The sequence below is a fragment of the Micromys minutus genome (assembly GCF_963924665.1).
Source record: "Micromys minutus genome assembly, chromosome: 22".
Taxonomy (NCBI): Eukaryota; Metazoa; Chordata; class Mammalia; order Rodentia; family Muridae; genus Micromys; species Micromys minutus.
In genome coordinates, this window is record NC_137957.1 from 42,449,165 (window position 1) to 42,463,807 (window position 14,643).

Sequence of the window (14,643 nt, forward strand, 5' to 3'; positions counted from 1 at the left end):
AAGCCAGTCTACTTGGAAGGGAGGATTAGATCAGGAGACCTGGATCAATGAACGCTGTTTCAAAGTCTGTCCACCAGGATGTTCAAGTAGTTAACTCAACTTTAATATCAAATTGAAAAGAATACAAGATTATTCATCTGCCTGGCAAATACACTTTCTCCTGCTACACATTCACAAGTAGCATAAGCAAGGATAAGGGTGGAGGTGGGACCTAAAAGGTCAAAGAACTTGCAAATAATAATAAATTAAATTAGAACTGCCATTGTGATGTGGAAAAACACTTTGTAATAAATCCTCTTATCCTCTTGAAACTTTGAAAAATCAAAGCAGCATCATAAACTTTATGGGAGTGTTGTCTTGAGAAGACTGTCCATCAGGTTGTTTCCTGGCTATAAATTATCTTCACATTAGTCATTGCTCTTAGATGTACTTTGGAAAAGACATAAGATCACAAGTACTTAAACAGTAAATTTAAAACCTCGACAAGACGGAAGATCATGTCTATGACTCTGTTTGTACTATAACTTTATATATTGCTATAGAAGTATATTGTAGATTAATATAAAAACATAAAGTTATATATATTGCATATGAATTATATATACACCATATGTTATACACTTTTTCCTTTAGTTTATTAAAATATCTCTTTCAAAGTCAACTTTTAGGTCTACTGTAAGGAAGAAGCACTTCTATATCCACAATCAAGTAGTTTAGATAAAAAGAATTTGCCTCAGTTAAATACATAAATAAGGACACAAAACAATGTTGATAGCATGTCTAGACAACTTTCATTCTGGAATATATTCTCCAAATCATACTACTTCAGGCTATATATAAAAAGACAGTGTCCCAAAGCTCATTTGTATCATTCACTAAGTGATACTGTGGCTGTGATCAGGCACATGTGATCTATGGAAATATATAATATATTTACATATACGATATAATTCTGGAGATATGGTTAACAGCAGTGACTTCTAGCACAGGTTGCACATATGTGCTGGGGAAAGTGTGAGTCAATGATTTTCTTGACCATACCATGAGGTCCTACATGCTGGAATTCACCAATAGCATAGAATCTCTGAGCTCATGAGGGTCTTTGAATCCTTTCCCTTTTACTAGCCCAGCAGTTCTCAACCAGTGGGTTGTGACTCTCCCAGAGGGTGGCATCTTAGATATGTACATTATGATTTATAACAGTAGCAAGGTTACAGTTATGAAGCAGCTTTATGGTTGGGGGGGCAGTTACCACAACATGAGGAACTGTATTAAAGGGTCCCAGTGCTAGGAAGGCTGAGAATCACTGCACTAAAGAAAAGCCTGGGAGCTCGAAAACTGAAGAAACAATGAGAGTTGAGGTAAGAAGAAAGATTAGGGAACTACACCAACCCAGGGTCTCCATTGCCATCCTAATCTATGTGAGCTCCTGGATCTGACCCTGAGCTCAATAAAGTTATAGAAGAAAATTGAAATAGTGGGGGGTACTTTGGAGCTACCTATAATAATCACCTTCTATTTTGATTGCCTGGTATAACTTCCTCCATTTTAGTAAGAGCACATCTATTTTCTCAGGTATCCACTTCCCCAGTCAGTCCGGGTAAGCATGTGATTTGACTGTAAGACTCTAAAGGAAGACTGTCACTCAGATCCGAATAATCAAGAGCCAGGGCAGTTGGCTCATGAATGAAAGAGACATTCAAACTGAATTTGTAAACATAAGGTATAGGATTTTTTTCTAGAATGATTATAAGGGAAAAATCTCTTTGGCTGAATGGCTGGATAGAGAACCACCCTGAGAATAAAGTTCTCATAGGATTGTGCGGAAGCAGCCTTTGAACAACAAATCTAAATTCCCCCCATCCCCCAAAAAACCTATGGCTAGTAGTCAATAAAAATTCTAGCTATTTCAAGTATCTCCTAGAAAAGCTGGAGATAGTGTTCACCTCTTATGTCTCCAAATCTACCTTTTGCTTCCTGAAGTCCTCTTTAATTTCTCCATATGACTGTGTATGTGTGTGTATGTATGATATATATATATGTGTGTGTGTGTGTGTGTGTGTGTGTGTGTGTGTGTGTATGTTACAAATACTTAGATATAAGAATATACAGGGGGTGTGTATACAAGTTGATACATGGAAATGGCATTACTTAAGAAAATTTTTCTAAAATAACTCTCCAAATAAAATGAGACATTTTGCAAAGCTCCACATAATTGAATACATAGCACCAAGACTAGGGAACATTGATGGCTTGAATCTCAATGTGACCCACAAGATTATGTATTGAATGTCTGTTCTGCATCTGGTGGCAATAGCTTATGTATCTGTGAAACCTTTAGGAGATGTAGCCTGGCTGGTAGAAGCAGGTCACTAAGGACATGCATTTGAATGCATCCTTGCCCTTGGTTCTTCCCTCACTCTGTTCCTTGGTCTGATATGATGTGATCAGTCTCTGTCACAAGCTCTTCCCACCAGAAACTGGGCTTCTGAGCCATACCTTACCTGCCAAGATATACTGAAACCCTCTGATGTAGCCAGTGTAGATACAGGATTGTGTATAGTACTGTGAAACGAAGTATCAGATGCAGCATTGTGTATAGTACTGTGACACAAAGTAACTGGTATAGAAAACAGGATCATTGCTGTGACCAAACCCAACCAAGTGGCTCTTAAGCTGTGGTAACTGATTTATGGGATGAACTTACAAGAATTTAGAAATATAAGCTGGAGAAGCCCTAGAACAGTATAAGCAGATATGAGCTAGAGATTCAGTGGGAATTCAGATGGTCAAAATGTTCATAGCAATTCAAACCATGAAGGCTAGGCTCATGAGGTTCATATGGGAACAAAGCCTCTAATGGGCATTAGATGAGAGACCATTCTCATTTCATCATGGCAAAGCGACCGTGTGTGTTTTCCCTGAGCCCTGAAATTTTGAGTAATGTGAATTCAAAAGTAACAGGCTAATTAATTTGGTAAAGTAAATTGAAAGACAGCACAGTACTCATGTTACACCCTAGCTATTGCTGACAACTTTCATCCATGTTACAGTAAGAATCTGAAGCAGGACTGGTGGGAAGACTAAGTAGGCAGGAACACTTGGGTAAAGATGTAATGGCTTGAACTCAATCTCTAGATCTGAAAATGTAAGAATAATTGACTCCCCTGAGTTGCCCTCTGACATACATACCCATGCTATGGTATGCACATGTATGAACACAACATATACATACAATTTAAATGCATGTACATCGATAAGTAATTTTAAAAATAATCTCGAATTAAAAAAAAAAAAAAGAACAAGAGCAGATAGAAGTATGTAAAAAATAACAATTCTGTCAGAACAAGAACACATTAAAGTCTGTGGCCAAAAATACTTTAATTGTTCAGGATTAAAATGTCATTTTTTTTTTTTTTTTTTTTTTGTAAAAAGCTAATCTGGTAGATGCCTGCACAGGACCTATACAAGATGAAACCAGTCAAAATTCCAACATGTATGAGAGAAAGGTTCATGAGGTCTTATTCTAGAGGAGGAGCTATGAGCACTTAATGGGTGCTGAGGAAGAGGTAGTCACTTTGCTTTGAGAGTGTGACCATTGGTCTTCCCTACCTCAGTGGATGGGCCAATAGCTATTTGTATATAGTCAACTCTAATTAGATTCCGTGGTAAGGATAAGAAGAACAAGAAGAAGATGGAAGAGGAGAAAAAGAGGAAATGAAGTTAGGAGGAAAACATTTTGAGAGGGGTCTCAGAAGGGGTTGGGGGAGGTATCCAGATATAAAATGTTCAAATTGCAATTTATATGTGTATATAATGTTCAATAAATAAATAAATAAAGCATATTATTAAAAACTAAAAGCAGTCACGCTGTAGCAGCTAACACCAGAGATAAGCAGATGGTGAGAGGCAAGCCCAAGAACCTAGGCAACAGAAACCAAGGCTATGTGGCATCATCAGAACCCAGTTCCCCCTCCAGAGCAAGTCCTGGATACTCCAATGCAACAGAAAAGCAAGATTCTGATTTAAAAATCATAACTTATGGTGATGTTAGAGGACATTAAGAAGGTCATAAGTAACTCCCTTAAAGAAATACAGGACAACACAGATAAACAGGTAAAAGTCCTTAAAGCTGAAAAACAAAAACCACAAAAAAATCCTTTAGAGAATTACAGGAAAACATGAGCAAACAGGTGAAGGAATTGAACAAAACCATTCACGATTTAAAAACAGAAATAGAAAAAGAAAGAAAGTACAAAGGGAGACAACCCTGGAGATAGAAAACCTAGGAAAGAGATCAGGAGTCATAGATGCATCACCAACAGAATACAAGGGATGGAAGAGAAAATCTCAGAGGAAGAAGATAACATAGAAAATATTGACACAACAGTCAAAGAAAATGCATAATGCAAAAAGCTCCTAACCCAAAACATACAGGCAATCCAGGACACATTGAGAAGATCAAACCTGAGGATAATAGGTATAGAAGAGAGGGAAGATTCCCAACTTAAAGGATCAGTAAATATCTTCAACAAAATTATAAAAGAAAACTTCCCTAACCTAAAAAAAGATATGCCCATAAACATACAAGAAGCCTACAGAACTCAACTGGACCACAAAAAAATTACTCATATCACATAATAATTAAAATATCAAATGCACAAAACAATAAAAGAATATTAAAAGCAATATGGGGAAAAGGTCAAATAATATACAAAGGCAGACCTATCTTCTCAACAGAGATTGTGAAAGCTAGAAGATCAAGGACAGATGTCATACAGATCCTAAGAAACCACAAATGCCAGCCCAAGCTACTATCCAGCAAAACTTTCAATTAACATAGATGGAGACATCAAGATATTGCATGACAAAACTAAATTTACACAATCTCTTTCCACAAATCCAGCCCTACAAAGGACATTAGATGGAAATCTCCAACACAAGGAGGGAAAACGAACCCTAGAAAAAGCAAGAAAGTAATCTTTCAACTAACCCAAAAGAAGATAGCCACACAAACATAATTCTACCTCTAACAACAAAAGTAACAGGAAATAACAACCACTGATCCCTAATGTCTCTCAACATCAATATACTCAATTTCCCAATAAAAAGACAGAGACTAACAGACTGGACATGTAAGAAGGACCCAACATTTTGTTGTATACAGGAAACACCACTGGGTGACAAAGGCAGACGCTACCTCAGAGTAAAAGGCTGGAGAACAATTTTTCCAAGCAAATGGTCCCAAGAAACAAGCTGGAGTAGTCACTCTAATATCAAATAAAATCAACTTTCAACCAAAAGTTATCAAAAAAGATAAGAAGGGACACCTCATACTCCTCAAAGGAAAAACTCACAGAGACGAAATATCAATTTTGAATATCTATGCTCCAAATGCAAGGTCACCTACATTCATAAGAGAAACCTTACTAAAGCTCAAAGCACACAATGCACCTCAAACAATAATAGTGGGAGACTTCAACACCCCACTCTCATCAATGGACAGATCATAGAAACAGAAACTAAACAAAGACACAGTGAAAGTAACAGATGTTATAAACCAAATAATTTAACAGATATCTATGAAACATTTCACCCTAAAACAAAAGAATATACCTTCTTCTTAGCACCTCATGGTATCTTCTCCAAAATTGTCCATATAATCAATCACAAAATAGGTCTCAACAGATAAAAGATGATTGAAATAATCCTATGCATCCTATCAGATCACCACGGACTAAGACTGATCTTCAAAAACAAAAAAACAGAAAGCCCACATACACATGGAAGCTGAACAATGCTCTACTCAATGACAACTTGGTCAAGGAAGAAATAAGGAAGAAAATTTAAAGACTTGTTAGAATTTAATAAAAAAATAAAGGCACAACATACACAAATCTATGGGACACAATAAAAGTAGCGCTAAGAGGAAAACCTGTACCTCTGAGTGCTTCCGAAAAGAAACTGGAGAGTCCATACACTAGTAGCTTGACAGCTCACGTAAAACCTCTACAACAAAAAGAAGCAAATGCAGCCAAGAGAAGTAGAAGGCAGGAAATAATCAAACTTAGGGCTAAACAAAAAGAACTATACAAATGAACAAAACCAGGAACTGTTCTTTGAAAAAATTAACAAACTAGATAAACCTTTAGCCAGACTAACCAGAGGGCACAGAGACAGTATTCAAATTAACAAAATCAGAAATGAAAAAGAAGACATAACAACAGAAACTTAGAAAATTCAAAAAAAAATCATCGGATCCTACTACAAAAGCCTATAATCAACAAAATGGAAAATCTGGATGAAATGGACAATTTTCTAGATGTTAAATTAGGATCAGAAAAACCATCAAAACCGCTCCATAACCCCTAAAGAAATAGAAGCAAACCAACCAAACCAAACCAAAAAAAAGCCCAACACCAGATGGGTCTAGTACAGAATTCTATCAGACCTTCATAGAAGACCTAATACCAATACTCTCCAAACTATTCCACAAAATATAAACAGAAGGAACACTCCCCAATTCATTCTATGAAGCCACAATAACACTTATACCTAAACCACACAAAGACCAAAGAAAGGAAACTTCAAACCAACTTCCCTTATGAATATCTATGCAAAAATACTCAATAAAATTTTTATAAACCGAATCCAAGAACAAATCAAATGATCATCCATTATGATCAAGTAGGCTTCATCCTAGGGATGCAGAGATGGTTCAATATACAGAAATCCAACAACATAATCTACTATATAAACAAACTCAAAGACAAAAGCCACATGATCATCTCATTAGATGCTGAGAAAGCATTTGACAAAATTCAACAGCCCTTCATGATAAAAGTCTTGGAAAGATCAGGAATTTAAGTCCCATACCTAAACATAGTAAAAGCAATATACAGCACACCAGTAGCCAACATCAAACTAAATGGAGTGAAACTTGAAGCAATCCCACTAAAATCAGGGACTAGACAAGGATGCCCACTCTCTCACTACCTATTCAATATACTATTCCAGGTCCTAACCAGAACAATTAAACAACAAAAGGAAGTTAAAGGGATACAAATTAGAAAGGAAGAAATCAAAATATCACTACTTGCAGATGATATGATAGTATAATTAAGTGACTCCAAAAATTCCACCAGAGAACACCTACAGCTGATAAGCATCATCAGCAAAGTGGCTGGATATAAAATTAACTCAAACAAGTCAGTAGCCTTCCTTTACACAAAGGACAAACAGGCTATGAAAGAAATTAGGGAAATGACACCCTTCACAATAGTCACAAACAATATAAAATACCTTGGTGTGACTCTAACCAAGCAAGTGAAAGATCTGTATGACAAGAACTTCAATTCTCTCAAGAAAGAAATTGAAAAAGATCTTAGAAGAAGGGAAGATTTCCCATACTCATTGATTGACAGGATTAATATAGTAAAAAATGGCCATCTTGCCAAAAGCAATCTACAGATTCAATGCAATCCCCATCAAAATTTAAACTCAATTCTTCATAGAGTTTGAAAGAGCAATTTGCAAATTCATTGGGAATAACAAAAAACTCAGGGTAGTGATAACTATTCTCAACAATAAAAGAACTTCTGGGGTAATCACTATCTCTGACCTCAAGCTGTATTACAGAGCAAGTCTTAAAAACAATATGGTACTGATACAGAGACAGGAAGGTAGATCAATGGAATAGAATTGAAGATCCAGAAATGAACCCACACACCTAGGGTCACATGATCTTTGACAAAGGAGCCAAAACCATTCAGTGGGAAAAAAGATAGCATTTTCAACAAATGGTGCTGGTCCAACTGGCTTTCAGCATGTAGAAGAGTGCAAATCAAGCCATTTTTATTACCCTGTACAAAGTTCACGTCTAAATGAATCAAGGATCTCCACATAAAACCAGATACACTCAAACTAATAGAAGAGAAAGTGGGGAAGAGCTTTGAACCCAACAGCACTGGGGAAATTTTCCTAAACAGAACACTAATGGCTTATGTTCTAAGATCAAGAATTGACAAATGGGACCTCATAAAATTGCAAAGCTTCTGTAAGGCAAAGGACACTGTTATTAGGACAAAATGGCAGCCAACAGATTGGGAAAAGATCTTTACCAATCCTACATCTGATAGAGGACTAATATCCAATATATACAAGTAACTCAAGAAGTTAGACTCCAGAGAATCAAATAACCCTATTAAAAAATGGAGTGCAGAGCTAAACAAAAGATTCTTAACTGAGGAATATCGAATGGTTGAGAAGCATCTAAAGAAATGTTCATCATTCTTAGTCATCAGGGAAATGCATATCAAAACAACTTTGAGATTCCACCTCACACCAGTCAGAATGGCTAAGATCAAAAACTCAGCTGACAGCAGATACTGGTAAGAATGTGGAGAAAGAGAAACATTCCCCCATTATTAGTGGGATTGCAAGCTAGTACAACTGCTTGGAAATCAGTCTGGAAGTTCCTCAGAAAATTAGACATAGTACTGGCTGAGGACCCAGCTGTACCACTTCTCGGCATATACCCCAAAAGATGCTCTAACATACAACAAGGACACATGTTCTACTATGTTTATAGCAGCCTTATTTATAATAGTCAGGAGTTGGAAATAACCCAGATGTCCTTCAACAAAGGAATGGATACAGAAAATGTGGTACATTTACACAATGGAGTACTACTAAGCTATTAGAAACAATGATTTCATGAAATTCTTGGGCAAATAGATGGAACTAGAAAATATCATCCTGAGTGAGGTAACCCATTCACAAAAAAGCACACATGGTATGCACTCGCTGATAAGTGGATATTAGCCCAAAAGCTCGGAATACCCAAGATACAATTCACAGACCACATGAAGCTCAAGAAGAAGGAGAGCCAAAGTGTAGATGCTTCTGTCCTTCTTAGAAGGGGGAACTAAAAATTATCTCAGGAAAAAATACAGAGACAAAGTGTGAAGCAGAAACTGAAGCTACGACCATCCAGAGACTGCCCAGCCTGGGGATCCAGCCCATATTCAGCCACCAAACCCAGACACTATTGTAGATGCCAAGAAGTGCATGCTGACAGGAACCTGATATAGCTGTTTCCTGAGAGGCTCTGGAGAGGCTCCAGAGCATAAAAAAGTACAGAGTCAGATACTCTCAACCAATGATAGGACTGAGAAGGGGGCCCTTTATGGAGTTAGAGAAATAACTGAAGGAGTTGAAGGGGTTTGAAACCCCATAAAAACAATAATACCAACTAACTAGAGCTCCCAGACACTAAACCACTATCCAAGGAGTACACATGGATAAACCCATGGCTCCAGCTGCACATGTAGCAGAAGATGGCCTTGTTGGACATCAATGGAAGAAGACCTTGGTCCTGCCAAGGTTTGATGCTGCAGTGTAGGGGGATGTCAGGGTTGAAGTGGGAGGGGGTGGGTGGGTGGATGAACATCCTCATATAATCAGGGGGATTGGTGACATGATAGGGATATCTGGAAAAGGGGATAACATTTAAAATGGAAATAAAATATATCCAATAAGATTAGTAAAAAAGTAACTAAGAAGGAAAGAAAGAAAAGAGGGAGAGAGAGGAAGAAGAAGAAGGAGAAGAAGAAGAAGAAGAAGAAGAAGAAGAAGAAGAAGAAGAAGAAGAAGAAGAAGAAGAAGAAGAAGAAGAAGAAAAAGAAGAAGAAGAGAAAGAAAAAGAAACGTTGGTGGTTATCTCCATACCTTGCTCTCTGCTTTCTGTTCAAGTACCATAAACAGCCTCTACCACACGCTCCTGCTACCATGCACCAGCCACTCCTCACGTCTTCCCTGCTGGACACTGAAAGCCTCTGAGCTCTGAGAGAAAACACAACCCAAAGTAAAGCTCTCCTCCATCAAGTTCTTACATTGGATATCTGGATCTTAGCAATGCCATGGGTACCAAGTAAATAGAAAAACAAATTCTAGTGAAATGTGTCTGACCAAAAAGACTGTGTGCCTTTCACCATGCTGTCCAGTACAGAGAGATCTACAGTTTCTACTATAGATGTTTAATCTAGAGATGTATTTAATTTAATCTATAGATATTTAATAGAGATGCTCACCTATTCATGATCAAGATATATAACTTCAAGACAGACACTGTGATGGTTAACTTCATGTGTAGCTTATCTAGACTATGGAGTGTCTAGAGATTTGAATATATTTGTGTGTGTGTGTGTGTGTGTGAGAGAGAGAGAGAGAGAGAGAGAGAGAGAGAGAGAGAGAGAGAGAGAGACCTTCAGATTAATATTTGAATAAGAAAATAAGAAAGAAACCTCTCTTTCCTATGTCTTTAAGCTGAATTTTCTGTCTGGCTATCAGGAGTCTTCACCTTAAAGACTAAAAATATTGGACTTCTTCCCTTTCATATGATCTAATTATTTGTAATAAATTACTACATGTACTTGAAACTATTAATTGATAGATAGAATACAGACAGTAGTAAATGGTGTGGGAGAGAGATTAATGGATAGACAGACAAATGTCAGGAGCCATAACAGGACTAACTAATAACCAGCAGGTGATCATCCTGAGATGGCCACCTCACGCATTATTATGTAATCTGGGACTGGTTCACCCTTATTCAACAAGGCTGTAAGGGATTCATTTTAGGATAGATTCTTGCTATTAAAATTCTTTTCCTGTTATTATTAAACATATATAACAATCATTAAGGAATAGCACACCCCTTTAGAGCAGATCTGCAGATCTATGAAGATGTACTGTCTTGTACTGATGCTATATAGACCAATAAATGACTTAAGTCTTAGTGATGAGCCTATAAGAACTCCTAAAATTATAACTGATCATTAAGCTCATTTATAGCAAGACTGCCATGATCATTTTTGATAGCCAAAACTGCAATGATAACTCTGCCAGTCTCCCAAGTGTCACCAGGTGATTGCTCTTAGATAGTAGCCAGACTTTGTCCTGCTCAGAGCATATTCCGAGAGGTTGTAAAACAACTAACCAAGGGTCATAAAAAGAAAACTAAGGATTTATTATAGTTGCTAGGACAGAGGATAAAATATCAACTGGGTTTATCTATACAAAACTTCACAAATAACTTAGTTATGATTTTAAATGTTCAGTGAACCTGTGGAGCTGAGACAGGGGATGGATGTTTGGCCAGATAATTACTCTTAATAAATATACATGTAAACATTCTCTGTTGTAAACTTCAATTTCAATTTGTGATTTTGATTTTGTGGGAACTTGTGATGAACTTTGTAGCATGTGACCATAGGCCATACCCAGGTCTCACAGCCACAAGGACCTGCACAGTCCGAGTTGTACACAGGTATCTACTCCAGGGAAGATGTATGAGTGGATCTCACTGTGGCACAGGGTTCTGCCTCCCGCTGAGACAGGTTTAGAGGTCAGTAAGTACTGACCTGGGGATAACTGCTGTGCTCAAGGCTAAAGGAGTAGAGGACACACTCCCAGACACCAACTCTGAAGCTAATCTCATAGCATCTGAGTATCTCAGTGACTGCTAAGGACCTGTGTAATCTGGAGGATGGATGGGCTGGGGAAGAGCTAGACCCAACGTTATCTCTAAGACCAACAATTATGCAAGTGAGAACTCGACCTTGGGAAAGGAGAGATGACTCTGGGGATTTCCAAAGAAACCAGGTTACTCAGCACTCACATGGTGGCTCGAAACCATCCAGAACTCTGGTTCCGTGAGATCTGATGCCCTTCTCTGGCCTCTGTGGGCACTGTATGCACATGGTACACTGGCATGCATGCAGGCAAAACATCCATATGCATAAAATAAAAATAAAATATTTTTAAAGAAAAAGAAAACTTGAGCCTATCCCACTGGGACACTGGCCTCCATTTGCAGTGAGAACATGTTTTAGAGGCTCTAGCTGGGGAAAGAGACATTTATTTTCTTCCTGGCTTTGGAGTTTCACCACAGCAGTCCCAGCTCTGAGATCCAAGGCAAAGTCCCCCGTTTTCTTCTGTACCTTGTTCTTGAGAAAGTTGGCCACACTCCTGCCCTGCTGCTTCAAAGAATGGCATAGGCAGGCATTTATGTGGCTAATACATTTCAGTAGTTCATGCTGTGGGTAATGGCCCGGGAGGAGGAGTCATGAAATTTAGCTTGGTCTCTGATTTCACTGAAGACAGGCAATGTATTTCAAGTCTAATTCTTGGACTTAACTCATTCTACCTTTTCAAAGTCAGTGGTGTTTCTCAAGTTAGGGAAGAAGTGATGTAGGCAACTCCTTCCTGCTATCTTTTGTGGTTATGGTGGTGGTGGTGGTGGTCTAGTTGTTGTTGTTGTTGTTTGGGTTTTTAGTTTTGTTATTCTTTTGTGGCTTTCTTTTTTTCTGTTGTTGTGTTGTATTGTTTGTGTTGTATCATGTTGTGTTGTTTACAGTTGGGTTGATTAGTTTGCTAGTTGGTTAGTTTGGTGTTTTAGAGATAAGGTCTTGAGGTATAACCCAAACTAGCCTTGAACTCCCAATTCATCTGTTTGAGTCTCCAAAGTGGTGGAATTACAAATTTGTGGCATCATGCCCAGATTCTTTTGACTTCTTCAAAGTATCTTTGTATTACTCTAAGACTAGACCTACATAGATATTTCAGTTTATGAATATTCAAATCTGCATCTGTGAAGAGACTATTTCTGGGGGATCTTCCTCAGTCAAAAGAAACCTTTTAATCCTCTTTCACTTAAATCTATCATTTTCAGCAGTATGGGCCCTGACTAATATTAGATAAACCCAGGATCAATAGATCATGTGGACATATAAGATGCATATATAATTTATATATAATTCTATATATATATATATATATATATATAATTTATATAATACTTAACAACATGAAAAACCTTCTATGTTTGAGGCAATGCACTAGTCCCTCTGATGGACACAGAGATAAATAAAAGCATGGTTTTTGAGTTGGTCTATTTTAGGTTACCCCAAAGTCAACACACATAAACTTTTTGGCATTGAGTTAATGCTCAGTTTCTTATCCCATGCTCCCCTTCCAGGTTCCTATCCTTAGTGTAATGTGAAAGTGCCCTATGAATTCCTTTTGTGGTGGCTGAACACAACCTTTGGCCCTTCAAAAATAAACATTACTTAGTATGTAAAAGAAGATTTGACTCTGGAAAAAAGTTGTTATTTGTGAAGTAAATAATTTATAGCATCATTACCATAGCTTTAGACTAGTTGGGAGATATACAGCCTGGGATAGAGTAACCCCAAGGGAGCCAACAATGCAAGTTCCAGGAAGTGCATGCTCTCACACAAGGTCTTGTTCTGACAATTCATTAGTAGTGTGGACTTCTCTGACCACAGCACGCTTAACACAGACTCAAGTTCAGGAAAAGCTGGCATGGTGTAATCCTTACACGTCCTTTATCTATTCTTGCTAAGTGTGGTAGATCGAATGGCCCAGACCTTCAGTCATGACAGTTCCTGCAGAAGACATGACATTTTTATTCTTTTAAGGAAAGGAGGATACACTGGCAATTATTAGTTCCTCTGAACCTACACATTGGCTGACACACTTACCCAAGGTGTTCTCTGTTGTTGAATAACAAAGGAACTGAAAGAGTCGCTCATGAGATCACCATGTTTGTCTGAGATTGAATTCAGATAGAACTGTGATGGTAAACATGTACATAGCTCTTATGATATATGCATGAGACATTGTTCTAAGAAATTAGAAATTGTAATAAAAAATAAAGCCAGATGTTCATAGCAGCCTTATTTATAATAACCAGAAGCTGGGGAAAAAACCCATATGTCCTTTAACACAGGAATGGATACAGAAAATGTGGTACATTTACACAATGGAGTACTATTCAGCTATTAAAAACAATGACTTCATGAAACTCTTGGGAAAATGGATGGAACTAGAAAATATCATCCTGAGTGAGGTAACCCAACACAAAAGAACACACATGGTATGCACTCACTGATAAGTGGATATTAGCCCCAAAGCTTGGATTAGTCAAGATACAATTCACAGACTACATGAAGCTCAAGAAGAAGGAAGACAAAAGTGCAGATTCTTCAGTCCTTCTTAGAAGGGGGAACAAAAAATAGTCACAGGAGGAAATACAGAGACAAAGTTTGAAGCAGAGACCGAAGCAAAAGCTATCCAGAGACTGCCCCACCTAGAGATTCATCCCATATACAGTCACCAAACCCAGACAATATTGCTGGTACCAAGAAGTACATGCTGACAGGAGCCTGATATAGCTGTCTCCTGAGAGGCTCTGCCAGATCATGACTAATACAGAGGCAGATGCTCACAGCCTGAACTGAGAAAGAGATCTTCATAGAGAAGTTAAAGAAACGATTGAAGGAGCTGAAGGGGTTTACAACCCCATAAGAACAACAATATCAACCAACCAGAGCTCCGAAGGACTAAACCACTATCCAAAGAGTGCAAATGGATGGACCTATGGCTCCAGCTACATATGTAGCCTTCTTGGGAAGAGAAACCCGTAGTCCTGCCAAGGCTTAATGCGGCAGTGTAAGGGGATGTCAGGGTAGGGAGGTGGGAGTGGTAGATGAGTAAGGGCCACCCCCATAGAAGCAGGGGGAAAGGGGATGGGATAGTGGGCTTATGGAGGGTAAACCA